The sequence below is a fragment of the Mobula hypostoma genome, chromosome 14 (assembly GCF_963921235.1).
Source record: "Mobula hypostoma chromosome 14, sMobHyp1.1, whole genome shotgun sequence".
Lineage (NCBI taxonomy): Eukaryota > Metazoa > Chordata > Chondrichthyes > Myliobatiformes > Myliobatidae > Mobula > Mobula hypostoma.
In genome coordinates this window covers 50,807,247-50,832,101 of record NC_086110.1, presented here as the reverse complement: position 1 = coordinate 50,832,101, position 24,855 = coordinate 50,807,247, and the positions used below count along the sequence as shown (strand labels likewise).

At 42.1% G+C, this 24,855-nt stretch overlaps 1 long non-coding RNA gene across 1 annotated transcript in view; it reads left to right on the top strand.

Annotated features, from left to right (window-relative positions):
• LOC134356522 (uncharacterized) overlaps positions 1–23,952 on the top strand; it is a 129,014-nt gene extending 105,062 nt beyond the window's left edge. The window contains exon 3 of the long non-coding RNA XR_010020379.1: positions 23,620–23,952. This is a non-coding gene — a long non-coding RNA (uncharacterized LOC134356522). The remainder of the gene's footprint in view (positions 1–23,619) is intronic.
• Positions 23,953–24,855: the final 903 nt, after the last annotated feature.

The window sequence follows — 24,855 nt, the reverse complement described above, 5'->3', positions numbered from 1 at the left end:
GGCCTGGAGTTCAAGGCTGGAGTCGCAGTTGGTGGTTGCGCAATCGCTGTGAAGGTGTTCATGGTCGTTGCTGGAGTCCGGGTTTTGAATATGCCCTGAGGTGTTGGAGCCGGCGAGATCAATGGCAAGGGCCGCAATCTGAAGTTCATGCCTGCTAGTTTCAGGGCCAGCAGGCTCTGGAGTCCGTAGATGTAGGATCTTGCGATCTTTGCCTAACATGACAAAGTCAAAAAAAACGGCGATTGCAGGCGTGAATTCGACGGAGGATGAAATAACGGGTAGGACCATTACAGACGGCGAAGTAAGTGTCCCGAAGGTGTGGAAGGGTCTGGGATAGGGACACCAAGTACCTCCTCATAGCGGAGAGAGTCGCCTTCAGAGCTTGACGGGAGAAGCGGCGAGAGGCAGAGTCAATAAAATGTGAGTACCTGGGATCCTCAGAAAGTCCAAATTGAGAGGCTTGGAAATGAATCCTAAAGCCAACTGGAGTAAGTAATCAGAAGCTCTCCAGTTTCTTCCTTGAATATCGCGAAGCAGCACACTCCACAACCAACAACTCACCAGCTGTCCTTTTCCTGGGTCATCCATTGCATTCTTGCTTGGATCCCTTCAAACCCAACCCCAGAAGGAGCACATAGGTCAAACTCCTGCATTTTCCTAACAAGGAGGTTTGACGTTTCACTCCTGGACAAGTGGTCCTGGCGAGGGACTGCAGAAGTGATCAAAGATGGGTATTCGGAATGATAAAGAACAGAACTGGAAGAGTCTCCCGCACAGTGATATCTGGAGGCAACACATTGATCAGTTGAGGAGATCAGAATCAGTTGTTAGAAAAGGAAGGTGGCTACTGTGTTAAAACCACTTCCTGCAGTGTCAGAGTCAGCTCCTCGAACCACAACAGAGGATGCCCCAGAATAGGAGATTGCTTTACAACCACAAGTCTCACCTGCCAAGTAGAATGACCCTCCTTGTCAGGAAAGGCGTTATTCCGACAAGAATAAGAAATCCTCCACAGCAATTAAATCTTTAGGCATGAATGGGACAGCTTAAAAATTACTGAGCCATGGATGTCTTTATATAGTAGTTGTTTAATATAATATACTGTGTATATAGTTGAAAGCATTCTCTATTGAGTTGGAGTTTATAGCTAGGCAGGGAGGATTGTCGTGTATTTAATATTTGAGTAATATTTTATCCATATTGGTTGATTAAGCATTCTTGTTTGTTTAAATAATTCATTACTGGTTATATGTAAAAGTACATGGATTGCATGTGATACGTGTGCGCCTCGCTAAAAGTAAAAATGAAGTACATGACATATCTCCTGACTCGTTTTCCTTGGAATTAGTTTAATGTTTTGAAGCTATAAAGCATAACAAGGATGAGGATAAAGTGCTGTAGAAAAGTGAACAAAAAATTGAAGGACTAAAAAGGAATATGAAAAGAAGGTTAACAGGTAATATAAAAAGATAATATGAAATATAATAAGAACTCCTAAGTGGTTTTATAAAGTGCATGTATAAAAAGTAATGTCTTGAAATGGAATGAGTAGTCAGTGATCATGAATTAATGGGCACTGGAGAATATTAAATAAAATCACATTGGTTTTAACGAAGAGTAATGCAAGTAGGATTGAAAGCCAATGCAGTATAACAGCTTAGCTGGAAGATCTGTGGCTTGCTAGCTCCAATGACCCTGGTTCATGAAGGCAGCATAGTGTTTCAGCTATTCCACAATACCAGTGGATCAGCTTCAGTCTTGAGTTCCTGTGCTTTCTATGTTAAGTTTGTATCTTCTCCTTGTGATTGTGTAAGATTTCCTCGATGGGCTCTGAATTCCTCTCACGTCCCGTATTTGGGGTGGCATGGCAGCACAGCAGTAAGCATAACACTATTTCAATGCCAGTGACCTGGGTTCAGTTCTGCCAGTGTTTGTCAGAAGTTTGTACGTTCTCCCTGTGGCTGTGTGACTTTCTTCCAGAAGCCCCAGTTTCCTCTCACATTCCAAAGGTGCAAGGTTAGTAGCTTAATTGCTCACATGGGTTAATTGGGTGGTGTGGACTTGTTGGGCAGAAGGACCCGTTACCGTGTTATATCTCCAACCAAACAGATAAAAACAAACAACCAAACAACCAAATAAATAAATCTCAAGGACATACAGACTGATGTAAGTGAGTGGTGGAACCTGAGAAGAGTTTCATGAAAACATATAAAGTATAAAAAGGAATAAGTGTAAACAATGTTAAATTTTGGAGTGGACCAAGTGTTTCTATGACAGATAACTCCACGGTTCCATGACTCTATGACATACAGCAGAGAATATGCACCAATTCTTAGTGATGATTTTGGATAGAAATTTGTGGAACCCAAGTTTGATCAGCTCCCTGGGCCTTTTTGTCATATTCCTAGAGTTGCTGAAATAAAATAAAGTAGATCTTGGAAAGGACAGCAATATTTTTTCCAGTCCAAGTTTATCATTCGAATTCTGCCAATAAACGTTGACTGTAAGATAAAGTGTACACTGAATCGGTTAGTTTTGCCTTATTTCTGAACAAATCCTTAGAATCTTAATTTTAAATTCAGACAATGTCCATTAAGATTATGGTTAAATGAGAGCAGTCAAATGGATCTTTTGCCAGAAAACTAGGTTGACAGACTTTAATCGTTGTAGCCAAATATGGAATTGGGAAAGTTAATGGAATTGTGAGTCATTAGTTTTTCTGAAGTATTAAGAAGATTTTAGATGTGTGCTGTCTGTACATTGTCAAGTTCATGATAGCAGAGTCATCACGCCACAGTAGAAATATTAGCAAATAAGAAGGTAAGAAGTGTTAGACAAAATAAAATGACAAAGGATTTGAGTTCTTTGGCTGTTAGTTAATTATTGTAGTCAATTTCTATTAGTTAATGTGCAGTACAAAGGGATGGATGGGGAGAAAAACAAATTCTTCTTCTTGTGAGCCACTCCAGAGCTATATGATCCACTTTCATCCTGAGAAAGTATTCGCACAAACTAATATGTTCCGGACCCAGATAATGAGCAGATTACATAACATTATTAAGCTGATTTATTCCACTATCCTGAGATCTTTCCTTTTGCCCTGTTACCTACAAATCCATTGTCTGTATGTTAACAAGACTTGGCCCTCAAGATGGATCAGCCCTTCAGCATAGGCAGCATGCTGCAGTAGGTAACTTCCAAAAGTGATATATTGTGGGGTCTGGAAGGAGGGGTGTGGGTTGTTAACTGGAGTTCAGTTGCAACCTGTGTATGCCTGCAACGTGCCTCATATTTGAAATTGAGAATGTAGTCCTTGTTAGATAAGGTATTGAGGTCATTTACTGTATGTAAGAGGAAGGAATTTCTTTCACTTTGGTGCAAACTAGTGTAAATTGATTTATATCATTTTTCAGGAATACAAAGGAGAACATAATTTTGTAAATCAGATGTTGTTTAAGTTGCATTATATAACAGAGCACAAAAACAACAAGCAACACATACCAGATGTTGGAGGAACTCGGCAAGTCATGCAGCATCTGTGAAGAGGGATAGGCAGTTGACATTTCAGGCGGAGTTCCTTCATCAGGAACCTTAGTTATGCTGATGAGGGGTCTCAGCCCAAAGGATTAATCGATTGTGTATTCCTCTCCATAGATGCTGGCTGACCCGCTGAGTCCCTCCAGTATTTTGTGTGCGTTGCTCAAGATTTCCAGCATCTGCAGAATCTCTTGTGTTACGATAATGCAACATAGTATTGCAGATCAATTTTGATAGACTGGGGAAGTATTCAAACATAGAGGATGCTCTACAATTTTACGTTGAATAATTTTCTTTTATTTTATATGTTTATTTGTACTTGTATGCTTTATACATATAACTTATTTTAAATTTATTTTTATCTTCTTTCTTAAGGTTGGAGCTGAAGGTATAAAAGTGATCACAGATTGACATTGCCATGCATTGGCTGCTGGTGGCTTCTCCAGAAATGTAAACAAATATATTCCTGCAACAGTCTTACTGCCCATCAGCTTGGTAATATTTAAAGATATTCTGTTGAATGTCATAATGGAGTTCTATACACAGTGAAGGAGTTGTACATCGTGCAGAAAAGAGGGTCACCCCTTTTAAATGTGTAAATTACATCAGCCTTTCTCAAGACAAACGTGATGGGCTGAATGAAATTAACAGTAAAAGTATTAAAATATTGATAGCAATCATTTCATGTTCATGCTTTACCGATTAATTATTAATTTCACCTTGAAGGTAGTATAAGAGACAGACTTCATTTTATCTTTACTGTTCACAGCAAGATGTTTGATGCCTTTCACATCATTTTCCAGCAGTCACCAACATTTTGACTTGCAATTATTGGAATCTTTTATGTTGCTCTGCAGAACGGATTATCCATTATTAGTTTTCTATGGAGAATGAATTAGAACTTCAATATCAATAAATTATCATTCCTTTGTATGAGAAGATATGAATTTGCAAGCTATCGGTCAAGGCACTAAAGGAAAGCAATAAAATAGGTTAAACATCCTATGTGATAGCCATCGAATAAAAGACATATAATTGACGCAACATTCTGTTTTGTTTTTGGGTATTTCAATGCACTGGTAATGATTTTTAGCAAATTAGAATACAGATGTAAAAATATCGTTGTTGGAGCCGTAAATGTTAGCCTTTAATGCAATCGTTCGGGTCAATTTCATTTCTGACACAGAGTAGGTAAGTGGTGGTCTGTTCAGATGCTTTGTGCATTTGCTCTGCCCACCAGGTGTCATCAGTGGGAGACCCAGACGATTTTGTGATCAGGCTTCTTTGAAATAGGGGTGGTGAACTACCAGGGCTAATTGTGCTACTTACAGACAGTATGCTCTTTAGGAGGCTGCAAATTTTGGCAGGTCTGCCACTTTTCAAACATTGCCTGCATTTTCTTAAAGGGGATCTGTAGTTTACATTTGTTTGAGGGAGGTGTATTTGTGGATTGGTTTTCTCTGGATTTGAGTGCAAAGTTGCAAGATGATGATTTTTCTATTCTTGCGGTGGACATGCTTTGAAGGCTCAAGGCTGTGAAAGCAGCTCTGTTTCTTTATGATCACCGAGACGAGCTGTGGCCAAAGAGCCAGAATATAAAGTATACAATCTTTTGGCTATACCTTCAGAAGCTGGGGATTTTTAAACTCTATACTGTCGAAATTCAAAGACAAACGAGTTTATTGTCATATGCACAATAAGTTCAAATTCAAAGTAAATTTATTATCAAAGTATAGATATGTTGCCATATACAACCCTGAGATTTTTTTCTTGCAGATATACTCAATAGATCCAGAATAGAATAATAACCAATGAATCAATAATCAATGAATAATAATCAATGAATCAATCAAGTACCTGTATGCACAGGTGCAATGAAAGCTGCCTTTGCCTTGCTATATCTGCTTCCAATATCTCTACTGATGTAGTCATAAGATTAATATGGGCACTGCTGACATTTCCCTCAAACAAGGCAGGATTTAATACTGCATTCTGGTGCTATTTCACCAATATCCCATCTCAGAATGGATTTGCTTGTCATTCTTACTGTCTTCACTTTTCCACGTTGTTTAATTTGTCGAAGATCTACGTTTCTACATGGGCTCTCCAAGTTGGTTCCTTCAGTCACCTCCATGCCCATAAGGATACTTCTATAGTTTTGATCTCCATTCTTGAAGAACATCACATATATCTTCTGGATTCATTATTGAAACTCCGTCTGTAATAGGTCAAATGCTGCCTGTTTATCTACTTTTCACTTATATTTCCTGGTTAAATGATAAAGCATGAGGTAAAATTCTTGATTATTACTGGATCATACTCAAAACCTCTTTTACCCCTGCCATGCTTTCTGATCTCTTCTGCCTTTACAAGGCTTTGACATTTTCATTGGCAGATTGTACCCACAGAGATTCATAGTTGATTATCAAATCAAATCAAATCAAGTTTAATTATCATTCAAACCATACATAGATACAGCTGAACGAGACAGCGTTTGTCTGGGGCCAAGGTACAAAAGTTTCAAAATAGCAAGTAAATTTCAAAATAGCGAGTAACTTAATTCAAAATAATGAACAAAGAAATATATTATCACTAGAAAAAAAACATATATAAGAAGCTATCTAAAATAGATAACTTCTGGTTAGACGTAACTGAATTTACTTCATTTGTATTTCGCTTTGCCATGATTCCATCATTTGAAAGCCTCTTTTGAGCGTGAAGATAATCTTCCTCATTAAGATTGGAGGTGGTCCTGGAACTTTTCTATTGTCCATTGGAAAATTGTTAAAATGACATAATTCCATCTGGCAGTTTTGTGTAGGGATGCATACCCCTGTGTCTGTTTATGGTGAGGTCATGTTGACAGTCTTCATCTATACTTAACTCAAAATTCAAAAAGTTCAAAGCCAATTTATTATTGAAGTGCATATATGTCACCATATGCTACCCTGAGATTCATTTTCTTGTGGGCATTCACAGAAGATACAAAGGAACACAATAGAATGAATAAAAGACTACAGACAACAAACCAACATGTAAAATAAGGCAAGCTGTGTAAAAAGAAAAATGTATAAATAAATAATAAATCATATTGAGAACATGATTTGTAAATTAATAGATGCAGTATATCACCCCAGCCGGCTCTCCCGATGTGGCCTTCTATATATTGGCGCGACCCGACGCAGGGTGGGAGACTGTTTCGCTGAACATCTATGCTCTGTCCGCCAGAGAAAGCAGTATCTCCCAGTGGCCACACATTTTAATTCCACGTCCCATTCCCATTCTGATATGTCTATCCATGGCCTCCTCTACTGTTAAGATGAAGCCACACTCAGGTTGGAGGAACAACACCTTATATTCCATCTGGATAGCCTCCCACCTGATGTCATGAACACTGACTTCTCTAACTTCCGTTAATGCCCCACCTCCCCTTTGTACCCCATCCATTATTTATTTATTTATTATTATGATATATATATATATATTTTTCTCTCCTTTTCCCCCCTCTGTCCCTCTCACTATACTCCTTGCCCATCCTCTGGGCTTCCCCCCTCCCCCTTTCTTTCTCTCTAGGCCTCCCGTCCCTTGATCCTCTCCTTTCTCCAGCCTCGTATCCCTTTTGCCAATCAACTGTCCAGCTCTTAGCTCCATCCCTCCTCCTCCTGTCTTCTATCATTTCGGATCTCCCCCTCCCCCTCCCACTTTCAAATCTCTTGCTATCTCTTCTTTCAGTTAGTACTAACGAAGGGTCTCGGCCTGAAACGTCGACTGTACCTCTTCCTATAGATGCTGCCTGGCTTGCTGCGTTCACCAGCAGTTTTTATGTGTGTTGCTTGAAATTCCAGCATCTGCAGATTTCCTCATGTTTATATTTAGTAATGTTGGTTATTATGTGTAGTTAGTCATGACTAATGGGAAACCTAATGAAGAGCTGTTGTACTACATGATGCATTGTATTTAACCTTACACAGTTAATTCTTCACAAAGATGTGTCTCGTGAATATGTTCTCTGCAAAGGTGGGTGTTTGAGCTTCCTTCTGTAGGTGCGTCTAACCATGATAAAGAACAACCTTGAATCTCTCCTGACTGATTGTTTATCTGTGCTTTTATCTTGAAAGATAAGATAAAAAGATTGGGTGTGTTGTGGATAGTATGGAAGGCTGTCAGAGGTTACAACGGGACATTGATAGGATGCAAAACTGGGCTGAGAAGTGGCAGATGGAGTTCAATTCAGATAAGTGTGAGGTGGTTCATTTTGGTAGGTCAAATATGATGGCAGAATATAGTATTAATGGTAGACTCTTGGCAGTGTGGAGGATCAGAGGGGTCTTGGGGTCGAAGTCAATAGGACACTCAAAGCTGAAGCGCAGGTTGACTCTGTGGTTAAGAAGGCATATGGTGCATTGGCCTTCATCAATTGTGGGATTGAGTTTAAGAGCCAAGATGTAATGTTGCGGCTATATAAGACCTGTTCAGACCCCACTTGGAATATTGTGCTGAATTCTGGCAACCTCACTATAGGAAGGATGTGAAAACCATAGAAAGGGTGCAGAGGAGAATTACAAGGATGTTGCCTGGATTGGGGAGCATGCCTTAAGAGAATAGGTTGCGTGAACTCAGCTTTTTCTCCTTGGAGCGACAGAGAATGAGAGGTGACTTGATAGAGGTGTACAATATACCTCTTGTGGAAAGTCAGAGGCTTTTCCCCAGGGCTGAAATGGTTAGTATGAGAGGGCATAGTTTTAAGGTGCTTGGAAGTAGGTACAAAGGAGATGTCAGGGGCAAATTTTTTACTCAGAGAGTGGTGAGCGCGTGGAATGGGCTGCCAACAGTGGTGATGGAGGAGGAAACGATAGTTAAGAGAGTCCTGGATGGCTGCATGGAGCTTAGAAGAATAGAGGGCTATGGGTAAAGCCTAGGTAGTTCTAAGGTAGGGACATGTTCGGCACAGTTTTGTAGGCCGAAGGGTCTGTATTGTGCTGTATGTTTTCTATGTTTTTATGTTTCTTCTATTTGAAGCATGGTTCAATTCAACTCTGTCTGAATTATTTTAGCATAATGGAGTTTCACTCTTCATTTTTTTTGGTTGGACAAATATCTTGTCTATGAAGGGGTTGTATTAGTTCATTGTTGTTGGTCTGGATTTAAATGCCTTTGCTTCATGATCCTTCTTCTGATATGTACAACATTTAATTTTGTTTAAAGGAATAGGTCAGTGGTGATAGGGCTCCTTTCGTTTGCAATGCTGTGCATGTGCCATATCGTATGACGTGGCGATCATGGTCTTTCCATGACCATGACTGTTCTTGGCAAGTTTTTCTTCCGAAGAAATTTGCCATTCACTTCTCCTGGGCAGTGTCTTTACAGAACGGGTGACCCCAGCCGGTGTCAATACGCTTCAGAGATGGTCTGCCTGGCATCAGTGGTCACATAACCAGGACCTGTGATACCAGCTGGTCAGATGACCATTCACCTCCTGCTCCCATGGCTTCAAGTGACCCTGACTGGCGGAATAAGCAGGTGTTACACCTTGTCTAAGGGTGACCTGCAGGCTAGTAGAGGGAAGGAATGCCTTACATCTCCTTTGGTAGAGACATCTCTCCACGCCTTTACACCTTTATACCTGTAAGTTGCAGCCATTTGACACTGATATTGACAGGTATATGGCAGATAATGGGTTATGAGGAAATGTGAATAGGCTGGAGTCCTGCTGGTCTACCCAGTTGCCCAAACTCGCTGCCCACATGCTCTTTTAGGGAGAGGTGATGAAATTGACCCTACACACGTGAGGGTTGCCCACGAAATAGAAAATAGAAGACACTTCGGTATTAAATCATGAGCTCTTCCTCCAGAGCTCCCTGATAGCCTTTGATAGCTTGCCAGTGGCAGGCTTTTGAACCATCGTTCTATGTCTCCAATTAGCAGAAACAACAGCTGGTTCCCAATAGCACCTGCTGAATGCAAGTTGGCTTGATTTGGCTCAATGACTCAAAATTCACATGCTTTTGTGCACGGCATTGCAAATGAAAATCATTGCATAACCCCAGCCACAGCAGTTCCAAATTCTTTATGCAGCTGTCAACAAGATTGAGGACATGTTCCATCGGCAGCCGAAGTGAGTCAACGTGCACCTGATGGGGGAGATGAGCCAGTCAAATGCATATTTACACTGGGTTAGTGGGTAGCTGTGACCCAGTGTCCGGGCACTCTGAGCAGAATTTCACCACACCATCAATATCCCACTCAAAACTGCTGGCTATCATTTCATTTGCACAGTTCCATGGAACATTTTCTTTTTTTTTTGCAGCAGTATGTTGTATTGTATCCACAGTGCAAGGGTTCTGGGCTGAAAAGGGCTGGAATGATTGTGTTTATGTTCCAAGTACACCTCCTCCTATCTGTCAGATTTGACTCCTTGTATTTAATATTTTGAGTTTGTTTCTTTCTGAGGAACTTAATGGCAGCTAATGAGCAATGGCTTGGAATTACCATTTGTCACGAACCCCGTGACAGATTGAAAAGGACTAGCGGAAATGGAACACACCTGGAGTCTGGTTTACTATAAATTAAGACTATATTTATTATTACTACGAATTAATATCATTAAACTGAATAATACAATACAGGTTACAAACTATTTTATATATATATATATATATATCCCTGTAAATGTGTGTCTGGATACAAAATATAATAGCCCAGGAGGTAGATATCAGTCTTATGGTGTCAGGTAAGTTTAAGCAGTTCAGTTTATTTTGTGTTGTGTCAAGTTGAATGGAGGGAGGGAGGGAGGGAGGGAGGGAGAGAGAGAGAGAAAGAGAGAGAGAGAGAGAGAGAGAGAGAGAGAGAGAGAGAGAGAGAGAGAGAGAGAGAGAGAGAGAGAGAGAGAGAGAGAGAGAGATAATTGAGTTGATGTTCAAGTTGGCAGCTTTAGTTGTTCTTGATTCCAAAGTCTTCAGAGTCACTTGGTGTGACCCCCACACAGACACAGATGGACAGAGCCCCTTCTAGGGAACGGACTACTAACCCACGGCACAGGTTCATCACCAGCAGACCCCCACAGGCAAGCTCTTACCTGCACTGGTAATCACAGGTTGAAATTAATCGGTCCGTTGCCTCCACCCTCGTGGTGGCCTTAAACTCCACCAGTGGTTTCTGGGGTAGCTTCCCCAGTTCTCTCATGTCGTGTCTCCTCTGCCGCTATCAGACCGAAGGATCAACTTTTTATAATCCTTCCAAAATTCCAGTGTCCGTTAGCTCAACTGCTCTGAGCTGTTACCGTGGTGACATCCCAGTTCGTGTCTCAGCTCGCGCCGTACTCTCTCTCTCTTTTAATTGCCTCCTTGTTCATTAGACTGCTGAACTTTCTAGCAGTTTCTCACCTGCATGACACATTTAAGTTAAATTGATGTGAACAGAAAGATGTAACGTAACTCTAGAAATTGTACTTTATGTCTTCTTTTGAGAAGGCACGAGTTTTTTTTATCTCCCCTTCAATTCTTTAGCATACTCTGTCTCTAGTTACAAGAGCAAGCAAGTGATCCCTCTGAAAATGGTAACAGGAGGTTAAGAGCAATCTGATTTCTCTCTCTCTGATTCCTTCACGGCTACGTCAAGGGGGTATCTGACCTCTCAGGCATCTCTAATGCAATGTAATGGATGGTGTACGAGTCTGCAGTACACAATCATGAACATTTATTGCTCCTTTTTGCTGGGTTCCACCTCAAGCTCACTGGACTCCATTTACAAATTTTACCTTCTTTCCTTGTGTTACTGTCTGGTAGTTAGTTACTGGCTATTGGGTGCAGCTCAATGAACAGTTGCTGTTTTCTGGCATTGTACCCAACTAATCACTCTTTTCTGAATTTTTCCATTCCGTAGGCTGTTCAAGATGGTGTGTAGTATACCGGGCACAATTCCTTCCTCTGTCCATATCCACTTGATCAGACTACAATTGTGTGAGGAATGAGTGGATTGGGTTTGGTTGTCCCTGAATGGAGACAAGAAGCAGTTTCCTTTTCCCAATTCAAAGCTGTTTCGGGCTGTAGATCTACTGGTATCCTCACTGTATTCAGTTGATTCTGTTGGTAGAATGGGGTATCTGGAGCACGCTATAAAAAACTATGGATTCAATGAGTTGAGCAGCCTCCTGCTGTGCATTAATGGTTTTATGATGTTACATTTGTAATGGAAACAAATAAATATTTCATTGACACCACCACAACATTACTTTAAAATGGAGACAAACAAAACTGCAGATGCTGGAACTCTGCAGCAACATGCAGAGGAGCTGAAATATTTTTTTAAATCACGGGCTGATATGTCAGTGTTGGAATGGGAGTGAAATTAAAATGGCTAGCTATTAGGAGATTCTGACTGGTGCAGCAGATGGAACGTATGTGCTCGATGAAGCGAGCCCCACTCTAAGTCAGAATCAGGTTTATTATCATCGGCATGTGTCGTGAAAATTGTTAACTTAGCAGCAGCAGTTCAATGCAATACATGATATAGAAGAAGAAAGTAATAATAATAACAAATAAATCAATCAATCAATTATAGTATGCATATATTGAATAGATTAAAAATCATGCAAAAAACAGAAATAATACATACTAACAAAGTGAGGTAGTGTTCACAGGTTCAATGTCCATTTAGAAATCAGATGGCAGAGGGAAAGAAACTGTTCCTGAATCTCTGAGTGTGTGCCTTCAGGCTTCTGTACCTCAACCCTGATGGTAACAGTGAGAAAAGGGCATGCCCTGGGTGCTGGAGGTCCTTAATAATGGATGATGCCTTTCTGAGACACTTCTCCTTGAAGATGTCCAGGATACTTTGTAGGCTAGTACCCAAGAAGTTTTTGAGTGTATTTGTTGACATACCAAATCTCTTCAAACTCGTAACGAAGCATAGTCACTTTCTTGCCTTATTTATAACTCATCGGTATGTTGGGACCAGGTTAGGTCCTCAGAGATCTTGACACCCAGGAACTTGAAACTGCTCACTCTCTCCACTTCTGATCTCTCTAGGATTGGTATGTGTCTTTCGTCTTACCCTTCCTGAAGTCCACAATCAGCTCTTTCATCTTACTAAGGTTGAGTGCAAGGTTGTTACTGCGAACCACTCCACTAGTTGGAATATCTTGCTCCTATACGCCCTCTCGTCTCCATCTGAGATTCTACCAACATTGGTTGTATCATCAGCAAATTTATAGATGGTATTTGAGCTATGGCTAGCCACACAGTCATGGGTATAGAGAGAGTAGAGCAGTGGGCTAAGCACACACCCCTGAGGTGCAACAGTGTTGATTGTCAGAGAGGAGGAGATGTTATCACCAATCCGCACAGATTATGGTCTTCCAGTTAGGAAGTTGAGGATCCGATTGCAGAGGAATGTACAGAGGCCCAGGTTCTGAAAATTCTCAGTCAGGGTTGTGGGAATGATGGTATTAAATGCTGAGCTATAGTCGATGAACAGCATCCTGATATAGTTGTTTGTATTGTCCAGGTGGTCTAAGGCCGTGTGAAGAGCCATTGAGATTGCATCTGCCATCGATCTATTGTGATGATGGGCAAATTGTAGTGGATCCAGTGAATTGCTGAGGCAGGAGTTCAGTTTAGTCATGACCAACCTCTCAAAGCATTTCATCACTGTCGATGTGAGTGCTACCGGGCGATTGTCATTAAGCAGCTCATATTATTCTTCTTAGGCACTGGTATAATTGTTGCCTTTTTGAAGCAAGTGGGAACTTCTGCCCGTAGCAGTGGGAGGTTGAAAATGTCCTTGAATACTCCTGCCAGTTGGTTGGCACAAGTTTTTATAGCCTTACTAGGGACTTTCTGCCTTGCGAGGGTTCACACTCTTTAATGACAGCCTAACATCAGCCTCTGAGATAGAGATCAGGGATCTTCACAGCTGTGGTTATATTCTTCCTCTCAAAGTGGGCATAGAAGGCATTGAGTTCATCTGGTAGTGAAACATCGCTGCCATTCATGCTATTGGGTTTCACTTTGTGGGAAGTAATGTCTTGCAAACCCTGCCAGAGTTGACATACATTTGATGTCACCTCCAACCTCATTCAAAATTGTCTCTTCACCCTTGAAATAGCCCCCCGCAAATCATACCTCTTTTTCTGGTACAGACAGACCTGGGTTGCTGGACCTGAATGCCACAGATCTAGCCTTCAGCAGATGACGTACCTCCTGGTTCATCCACAGCTTTTGGTTTGGGAATGTACAGTAAGCCTTTGTAGGCACACACTCATCCACACAGATTTTAATAAAGTCGGTAGTAACTGCAGCATATTCATCCAGATTAGAAGATGAATCCCTGAGTACAGTCCAGCCCACTGATTCAAAGTCAGGACTCCTTGATGCCTATTTTCCATCGTGAACAGACTTGTCAGTGTGGGAATGGGAAGTTTAATTAAAGTGGGATTAGTTTTTAATTGTCCCTTTGTAAATTTCAGAGTAGGAAGAGATGCGACCTCTGGCAGCCCTTGAGGATGCTACTCTTGTTTTTGCAATAATGTGTACAACCATATCAGACTACTCAACACCATGTTTACTTCCTTGTGCAAGCACCATTCAAGGAAGAAAATGCCCTGTCTTTTTTGTTCAGATGAAGGGTTTCAACCCAAAACGTCGGCTGTCCATGATGCTTGACCCACAGTGTTCCTTCAGATTCCAGCATCTGTAGGCTCTCATATAATCCCTTTGTTCACATATTCAGTCCAGAGATGAGCAGGACTGAAAGTTAGTGTTCATTACTTTCCAAGGAAGAATGCTTAAATTTCTGGTAGAAATACTCAGACTGTCAGGTGGCATATGTGGAGCAAGAAACAGGGTTAATGTTTCAGAATGGTGACTTTTCAGAGGGTCAACCTGATGAAAAGCCATCACACTGAAATGCTATCTCCTTCTGATAAAACAACTTTTCCCAACCCCTCTTGTTCTCTTTCCCACTCTGGTCTCTTACCTCATCTCACCTGCTGATCACCTCGCACTTGGTCCTCCCCTCATTCTCTTTCTCCTATGCTTCACTCTCCTCTCCTGTCAGATTCCTTCCTCTCTAACCCTTTATCTTACTAGCCGTCAGGCTTCACCTATCACTCTCTAGCCATCCTCCTTTCCACCACCACCCCTCCACCCATCTTTTATTCTGGCATTTTCCTCCTTCATTTCCAGTCCTGAAGAAGGGGCTTGGCCCTAACACCGACTGTTCATTCATTTCCATAGATGCAGCCTGACCTGCTGAGTTCCTCCAGCATTTTGTGTGGTAATCCTATCTGTTTCTTGGTCCACAAATGCTGCCTGGCCAACTGAGTACTTACATTTTATCTTTAGAAGTCCTTTGTGGTCATTAACTTTAGCACCTTTATGTATATCAAAAAAAAAATCAAACAGGAAGTAAACAGCGTCTGAACTTCATTTTCTGAAGGTTGTATTAGTAGATAGAAATTTAGGACCCGTCCCGACTCATATGTCCTCCTGAGCTGAAGTAGAGAGGATATGACATTCCTGTAGTGTCATACATCCCCTACAGCTGATCACCAATTATTTTGTACAGTTCAGTGGAAAGCTCCTGTTTGCTGGCATCATGCCCAAACAGCAGTCTTTCTTTTGGAGCCTTTTCATTCAGTGGGCTATTCAAACATGTAATAATCTGTAAAGCCCAGGTCTGATTCTCCCCTCAGTCCTTATCCAACATGATTGGTCTCCTGTTATGGGAGCGGGTGTGCAGCTCAACCACACATCACCGACAGGTTGGCAGCTTCATTTCTGTGAAGCAACATTAAATGGAACCAGTTTCAATTTTCTTTTCAATTTCTTCGTATTTTCTATAGTTTAGCATTAAAAGCAGAATTGTTGAATACAGTAACTATATTTTTCAATGTGTTAGGAAAATACGTGGTTCTGTCTATCTGCAGCTGAATAAAGAATTAATGTAAATGGCATACTGATCCAGAGCTGAAGGAAGCCATTTGGCCCATTGTTCCTGTAATAGCTTTTTGATAGAGCCATCTGATTAATCTGCTTCAGTGCTCTTTTCCTGTGGCCCTGTAAATGTTGTCTTTTCAAGTATTTAACCAAACGGTTTTAAATCACTAATCAAAAAATAGAACCTCTTTCGTACTTTTTATCTTCACCTGTTCAAAAAAGAAATTCAATCTTCACACTCTAATCCTTGCAGAGATTCTCCTTTATAAGCAACACACAAAATTGTGGAGGAACTCAGTAGGTCAGACAGCATCTATGGAAATGAATAAACTGTTGACATTTTGGGCCGAGACCCTTCTTCAGCACTATCTATTCATTTCCGTTGATGCTGCCTGACCTGCTGTGTTCCACCAGCGTTTTGTGTGTGCAGCTTTGGATTTCTAGCATCTGCAGAATTTCTTGTGTTTATGATTTGTACCTGCCTTATAACCCTGGAAAATCTTGAGTATGTTGTAACCTCCCATCTCCATAACTCTCTTTCCCTAAATTCCATAATTAATCCTCTGCAGCTTGGTTTCCAAACTCAAAAAGCAATCAAATAGGTCCATCAAATGTGATAATAACCATGGTGTTAATTTCCCTTCTCATCCTTCTCAATGGCCATAGCCTCTGACATGGTTGAATACTTATCCTGCTCCAACACATCCCTTCTGTTTTCCGGTTGGGTCATCTGTCCCATGCATTCTTTTTGAGTCACACCCTGTGAATCTCCTGCAAAGGCAGGATTTTGCACCCCTATACTGTTGTTTGAGGAGTACTCTGATGACTTTCCTTCAGACCATTGTGTTTCTATCTACCGACTGTCTTGACTGGATTGCTCTTTGAACTTTCAACCATGGGTAACCCCAACAGGAGCTAAGCACCAGATGGCATTGCTCTTGGGATCTCAGGGGCTTGCAAGTCTCTCCACCACATGGTGACGATCCTCCATGTGTACATTGGCAATTCCCAGTTTATTCCAGCACCACCTCTCTTCATCCACGCACGGCATCTGCTTTGTCTGGTATCAAACACTGGATGCTTGCAGCTGCCTGGCCTTCTGAAAATTCAACCCTCACTTTCACCATCTCTATAATATTCTCTCAATTACAATGAAAGGTGTATTTATATAGTGCTTTAAATGAGGTACAATATCTCCATTAGATCATCAGATAACAGGTGGAGTATCGTAGGGATCAATGTCGGGCCCCAGTTATCCACAATCAAGTTGAAGTTTATTGTCATCTGACTGTGCATGTATACAGCCAAATGTAACAGAGTACCTCCAGACCAGGGCGCACACGCAATACATATATCACACACAGCACATAAAACAAGATATTACTACAAATTAGTTCATAAAATATCATTCAAAAAGCATGGGAAGTGCACAGCACAGATGAACAGTAACCAATACAGAACACACTGATCAGCTCCCTGTCCTAGTAATGAGACCTAGGTGATGGCAGGGTATTTATTAGTCTCAGAGATTGAGGGAGGAGGCCATACGCAGTCTGGTAGTCCTAGTGCTGATGCTCCTGTGCCTCCTTCTTGATAGTAGTGGGTCAAAGAGATTGAAGGATGGGTGGTAGATATCCTCAATAATGCTTTGGGGCCTTGATCTACAATGCTTCTGGTAAATAGAGGAAAGGGAGACCTGGTGATCCTCTTGGATCTATCCTCTGTAGGGACTTGCAGTTTCCATGTAACACAATGATGCAGCCAGACAGGACTCTGTTGATGGTGCTCCTGTAGAAAGCTGTCAGAATGTTGGGGAGCCTTGCCCACCTCAATCTTCCCAAAAAGTGTAGATGCTGCTGTGACAGCTTCACTAATGAGGAGGTGTTGAGGAACCAGTTTGGATCATCGGTTATGTGCACATCAAGTTGGACCCTTTACAATTTGGTGCTCTTTGCTGTCGCCAGGGTACAGCCATTGATGTGCAGTAGAGAGTGGTCGACCTGCACCTTCCTGAAGTCCATAATCACTTCTTTTGTCTTGTCCATGTTGAGACTCAGGTTGTTGTTCTCTCAGAATTTCACGATCTCTCTGCCTCATCTCTGTATGCTGACTTGTCATTATTGCTGGTGAAGCTAACCGCTGTTGTATCATCAGCGAACTTGATGATGTGGTTTGAACTGGATCTGGAAGTGCAGTCATGAGTCACACAGCCCTGGGGAGCACCAGTACTCAGTGTGATGGAGCTTGAGATGTTGCTGCCAACTTGGACTGACTGGGGTTTTTCAGTCAAGAAGTCCAAGATCCAGTTACCTAGAGGGGTGTTGCGTCCCAGTGAGAAGAGTTTATCCACCAGCCTCTGAGGGATGATTGTGTTAGAAACCAAGCAGAAGTTGAGTCCAGGGGTAAGGCTATGGCATCATGAGTGGATTGGTTTGATCAGTAGGTGAACTGAAAATAGTACCTCCTGCACCTAATAAAGTGGCCACTGAGTGTAAGTTTGTGGTCCTCTGCTGCTGTAGCCCATCGTCTTCAAGGTTTGACATGTTGTGTGTTCAGAGATGCTCCCCCTGCACTCCACTGTTGTAACACTTGGCTATTTGAGTTACTGTTGCCTTCAGCTTGAGCTAGTCTGGTCATTCTCCTCTGACCTTTCACTTTAACAAGGCATTTTCACCCACAAAACTGCTGCTCACTGGATGTTTTTGTCATGGTCCAGTCTGTGAAGTCCACATTCCGGTTCATGGACCGGTCTGTCGATCCTTATTCCAGGTTTTCCCGTTTTCCCTTGCCCTGTTGGTGCCTTAATTGAGGCACATGATTCTCATTTTGGGCTGGCTACATAAACAGCTCCAGGGTTCAGCTTGAGTTTCTGGACTGTTCCCTCCCCTTCCCATTCCTTCTGAAGCCTCGCCTGCATCCTTGCCTATTCTCGCCGTCAAGTTCTACCACTGGAGCAAGACTAGAGCCTGGCTGTGTCTAGATAAGGAACTGTCTCTGTGTCCACACCTTCGCTAGGAAGGTCCGGCCATTTGCCGCTACCTTGAGTTGAGAACTGTCTATGTATCCACACCTTCGCTAGGTAGGTCCGTTTGCCGCTACCTTGTGTTGGGAACCGTCTCTTTGTGCCCTCGCCTCCACTCGGTAGGTCCAGCTGTTTGCCGCTACCTTGAGTGGAGATCTGTCTCTGTGTTCTGTGTATGAGTCCCAGCCCTACGTCCTGCTCCCTAGGAGGGGTCCTGACTCTGTGTAGAGCCCTGGCCCCAAGTCCCATTCCCAAAGAGGGGTCCCAGCTGTGTATTCCATGTTCCTGTTCTCTCATGACCAAGGCCTTGCGTTCCTGTTCTCCCTCAACCAAATCAAGGCTTTGTGTTCTCGTCCTGTCCATGTGCCTCGCCCAGTCCAGGAGTACCTCACCCAGCCCGGTGCAGTGGTTCCTTCGTCCTTTGCAGGGGTTCCCTCGTCCTGTCCAGGAGTCTCACGTCCAGTCCTGCTGCCACTCCTTGTCCTGTAGCCATGTCTTGTCCTAACCTAGATCCGGGGTCCGAGTCCGAGTCAAGACCCAGGTTCCGGGTCCCTGTCCAGCCTCTGGATCAGAGTCCTTGTCCAGGTTCCAAGTTCTTTGTTCCTTATCCAGGTCCCTCTTTCCTAGTCTAGTCCTAGCCCAGGCCCTGTATCCTAGTCTCGTCCAGGGCCTGTGTCTTGTCCAGCATCATTTCTTCCCCACTTCCCTTGCTTTCTCGACACACCTAGTCCTGGACCTAGTACTTCAGTGTCTGTGTCTTGCCTTTGGGTCCGCTCCCAGCGCCCCCCTATGACGGTTTTCTTTTTTTTTTGTTCTTTGTAAATTCTGGAGACTGCTGTGTGTGAAAATCCCAAGAGATCAGCAGCTTCTGAGATCCTCAAGACACTCTGACACCAACAATCAGTCCACAGTCAAATTCACTTCGGTGACATTTCTTCCCCATTCTGATGTTTGGTCTGAACAACAACTGAACCTTTGATCATGTCTGCATGCTTTTACGCATTGCATTACTGTCACATGATTGGCTGATTAGATATTTGCATTGGTGAACAAGTGCACATATATACCTAATAAAGTAGCCACTGAGTGTATTATCAACAAATGGATAATGTGACCAACGAAACATTTTGAGGTTTTCTGATGACGTGATACTAATTGAATGATACAGAATATGATGCACATCAGATAAGAGCAAATGAGGTACTTAAAGAGTATAGGAAATGCAAGAGCACACTAAGAAAGAAATCAGGATGACCCAAAAAAGGCATGAGGTTGCCCTAGCTGATAAGATGAAGGAGAATCCTAAGGTTCAACAGATATGTTAAGAGCAAAAGGATTGTAAAGCACAAAATTGGTCTGAAGGAAGATCGGAATGGTAATCTGTGCATGGAGCTAAATGAGAGGGGGAGATCTTAAATAGAATTTTTTGCACCTGTATTTACTCAGGAGACAGACACAGAGTCCATAGCAGTGAGGTCATGGACCCTTTACAGATTACAGGAGAGGAGGTGTTTGCTGTCTTGAGGCAAATTAAGGTGGACAAATCCCTAGGGCCTGGTAAGGTACTCCCTCGGATTCTGTTGGAGGCAAATGCAGAAACTGAAAGGACCCTAGCAGAGATATTTAAATCATCCTTACCAACAGGTGAGGTACCAAGGATCGCAGAATAGCTAATGTTGTTCCGCTGTTTAAGAAAGGGTCTAAAAATAAACCATGAAATTATAGGCTGGTGATTCTAATGTCAGTAGTGGGAAAGTTATTGGAAGGTATTCTAAGGGCTCAGTTAAGTGAGTATTTGAATAGACAAAGACAGACTGGAGATAGTCAGCATGGCTTTCTGTGTGATAGGTCATGTCTAACCAATCTCATTGAGTTTTTCAAGGAAGTTGCCCGGTATGTGGCTGAAGGCAAGACAGTGGATGTTGTCTATATGGACTTTAGCAAGGCATTTGACAAGGTTCTGCATGGCAGGCTGATCAAGAAAGTCCAGTTGTTTGGCATTCAAGATGAGGTAGTAAATTGGCTTTGTGGGAGAAGCCAGAAAATAGTAGTGGATGCTTGCATCTGTGACTGGAGGCCTGTGACTAGTGGAGTGCCGCAGGGATCGGTATTGGGTCTGTTGTTGTTTGTTATCTGTATCAATGATCTGGATGATAATGTGGTTAACTGGATCAGCAAATTTGGAGATGACAGCAAGATTGGGGATATAGGTGTAGCAGGCAGTTTAGAAGGGGAATTGTAAGTTGTCCTTTATTCAGTATCAGAGTAAAGCTGCTTCATCAGTGAGTAAGTGTAAAGGTGCCTTACTATAATTACCACTGATGAAACCACTTTGGAGCTTTCAGAATTGAGCTTATTATCACAGACATTTGTCATGAAATTTGAGATTTTGTGGTAGAGGACAGAGCAGGATATTTATCCAAAGAGACCTTGCTTTGTGGATCCAGAATTGGCTTGCCCATAGAAGGCAAAGGGTGGTTGTGGATGGTTTGTATTCTGCATGGAGGTCAGTGACCAGTGGTGTTCTGCAGGGATCTGTTCTGGGACTCCTCCTCTTTGTGATCTTTATAAATGACTTGGATGAGAAAGTAGAAGGGTGGGTCAGTAAGTCTGCTGATGATACAAAAGTTGGGGGTGTTGTGGATAGTCTGGAGGGCTGTCAGAGATTACAGCGGATCATTGATACGATGCAGAACTGACCTGAGAAGTGGCAGATGGAGTTCAACCCAGATAAGTGTGAAGTGGTTAATTTCGGTAGGTCAAATTTGAAGTGAGTATATGATATTAATGAAAAGATTCTCGACAGTATGAAGGATCAGCGAGATCTTGGGGTCCATGTCCATAGGACACTCAAAGCTGCTGCACAGGTTGACAGTGTTGTTAGGAAGGCGAATGGTGTGTTGGCCTTCATCAACCATGGGATTGAGTTCAAGAGCCGTGAGGTAATGTCACAGCTATATAAGACCTTAGTTAGACCCCACTTGGAGTACCGTGTTCAGTTCTGGTCACCTCATTACAGGAAGGATGTGGATACCTTGGAGAGAGTGCAGAGGAATGTTGCCTGGATTGGAGACGATGCCTTATGAGATTAGGTTGAGTGAACTTGGCCTTTTCTCCTTGGAGCGATGGAGCATGAGAGGTGATCTGATAGAGATGTATAAGATCATGAGAGGCATTGATCGCATGGTTAGCCAGAGGCTTTTTCCGAGGGCTGAAATGGCTAATATGAGGGGCATAGTTTTAAGGTGCTTAGAAGCAGGTACAAAAGCAATGTCAGAGGTAAGTTTTTCACACAGAGAGTGGTGGGTGCATGGAATACACTGCCAGCGAAGGTGGTAGAGGTGGATACAATAGGGTCTGTTAAGAGACTATTAGATAGGTACATGGAGCTTAGAAAAATAGAGGGCTATGCAGTAGGGAATTCTAGGTAGCTTCTAGAGTAGGTTACATGGTCAGCACAACATTGTGGGCCGAAGGGCCTGTATTGTGCTGTAGATTTTCTATGTTTCTATGTCCTGTTACTGTAAGTTATAAAAATAAATTTGTGCAAAAGACAAATAGTGTTCATGGCTTTGTGGACCATTCAGAAATCTGATGGTGGAGGGGAAGAAAGCTGTTCGTAAAACAGTAAGTGTGGGTCTTCAGGTTCCTGACATCCTCCCTAATGGCAGAATGTGTCAATGTTGGTACCCTTACCTAAGAGAGGTGTACTTGTTGAAGAGTGAGTGCACTAAGGATTCGCCTGCCTGGTTTCTAGGGTAGCAGAAAGAAAATGAGTGGGATAGGTTTTTGTAGTTTAGATTATGAAAATGAGAGGTCGCTTCAATGAAATGTGCAAAATTCATAGTGGATATGATAGGGTAGATTCAATGAGGTATGCAAAATTCTGGAGGAACTCAGCATGTTAGGCAGCATCTTTGGAAAGGAATAAACGATCAATGTTTTGGGCTGAGACACTTCATTGGGACTGGAAAGGAAGAGGAAAGAAGCCAGAATAAGAAGGTGGGGGAGGGGAGGGAAAGGAGTACAAGCTAGAAGATGATACGGGGGGGGGGGGGAGCTGAGAAACTGGAAGGTGATAGGCGGAAAAGGTAAGGGACAGAAGAAAAAGGAATCTGATAAGAGAGGAGAGTGTTTCATAGGAAAAAGGGAAGGAGGAGGAATACCAGGGGAAGGGATCTTTGTCAAATTCTTCTGTTCTATCTGCAGTAAGTAGGATTTCCTGGTGGCTAACCATTTTGATTCCAATCCTCAGTTCCATTATGATCTATTGGTCTATAGCCTCCTATACTGCCATGATGATGGCACTCTCAGATTGGAGGAGCAATACACCATATTTCATCTGGGTAGCCTCCAACTTGATGGCATGAACATCGATTTCTCTAACTTACAATAATTTTCCCCTCCCCCTTCCCTCTTCTTCCATTCCCCACTCTACTCCTCACCTGTGTCTCACTTCTCCCTTGTGTCTGCCTCCCTGCAGGACAATCCCAGGTGATCAGCCAATTCTGAGATACTCAAACCACCCCATCTGGCACCAACAATCAATCCACAGTCAAAGTCACTTAAGTGACATTTATTCCCCATTCTAATATTTGTTCTGAATAACAACTGAATCTCTTGATCACATTTGCATACTTTTATGCATTTAATTGCCACCACATGACTGGCTGATTAGATATTTGCATGAAGCAAGCAGATGTGCAGGCATACCTAATAAAGTGGCCGCTGAATTTATAGAGACCAGAAATGGAGGAGGTCAGCCATCTCCAAGGGTTGTGTGGCTCGTGAAAACTTAAGGGTAGGGAATGGATGGGGCCTTGGAGGGATATGTAAGCAGAAAATTTTAAAGGGAGGCCCTATTGAGCAGAAAGAGAAGGTCAGTCTCTTTCAAGATACTGTTGAAACCTACCTCTTTTTCCAGCTTTTGGTCCGCTATCCTAATATTACTTCACTTGGCGTGATGCCATCTTGAGTTTGGTATTAATCAGCCTGAGAAACCTTGGCTTATTCTTCTATCTTTAAATTGTTTTATAAATGCGAGTTGTCATTGCCCTTGAATTATACACTGTTGTAGCCGATAATTTCTATATGCACTTAATCAGTGTCCTTAATTTTATTCAGCAAAAGAAACAAAGAGTCTACATCAAGGAGCAGGCAATGGTGCTTTGAACTGAAGCCTTGCTGGTACTTCCACCTTGTGTATGGAGGAATGATACTTCTAGTCACTTAAAACTGCACTGAGATCACCTAACTTGTTGCAGGAAGATGTTCTTAAGGAAACAACACAGGGACGAGAAGGAATATTCAAGCAACAACTTTACATCAACAACATTTTTGATCACATTGAATTTCAGATGAATTAATCATTGGTGTTCTTCTCCGTATTTCAGGTGATCTACAATGTATACTGTAATTGCAGAAAGACATCTTTAATTTTGTATTGAAATACTTTTGCAATAAAGATACCGTTTACCTTTCTTGTTGCTTGCTGTAACTGCACATTACTGAGATGTGCACTAGGATACACATGTCCCAATTCTTCCCCTTTTAAAAAAAACACTCTGGTTTTCTACTTTCTTACCAAAGTACATGGCCTCACAATTTCCACATGGCCACCGCTTCTTGCTGCAGTAGCTGCTGACAGATTTCCTGAATCTGTCAGTAACCCCTGCCCAACCCCGTTACCGATAGGCCATCAGCCAATTCACTGAGCTGGAGTGTATCTTCACAGCTCAGACTTTTGCCTCTATCTATCTGCTTCAACCTCTGTTGTTATTTTCTCTTACCCATCCTCAGTTGGATCCACCCATTGCTTGCCAGCTTTTCCCCTCGCCTCTTTATATGTGCTACCTCCCCTCTACCTTCCAACTCAGATGAAACATCAACTGTCCATTTCCTGTCTTCCAATCTAGGGAACTATTATAGAATCATAGACTAACAGATGGGTGCATCTCCATTGTCAACTTTCTAAAAACTTCTGGATAAAAATCAGCAAGTCTTTGGGAATTTAGACTCATTAATTCCTCCAATAGTTTTCTTTTAAATTAATGCTAAACCCTAAATTAAGCTAATTTAGGAGTCCAATAGTTTTTTAAAAAAAGGTTCCATAATGAATTTAATGAATAATAAATACAGCTGAACATTGATGACTGTCATCAGAAATTCTAACAATAACATACATTTACACGGGATCTGAATGCAGTAAATCAAAGTGGCAGAGTTTCAGAAAGGACTGAGAAACAAGTGTGGGCTGCTCAGGAATACGTTTAAAGGAGTACTTTTTTGGATGTGAAGCACTAGCAAGTCTGATGATGCTTTTGCCAAAGGCCTATCTTCCTGGCCATTGTTTTCCCCTGG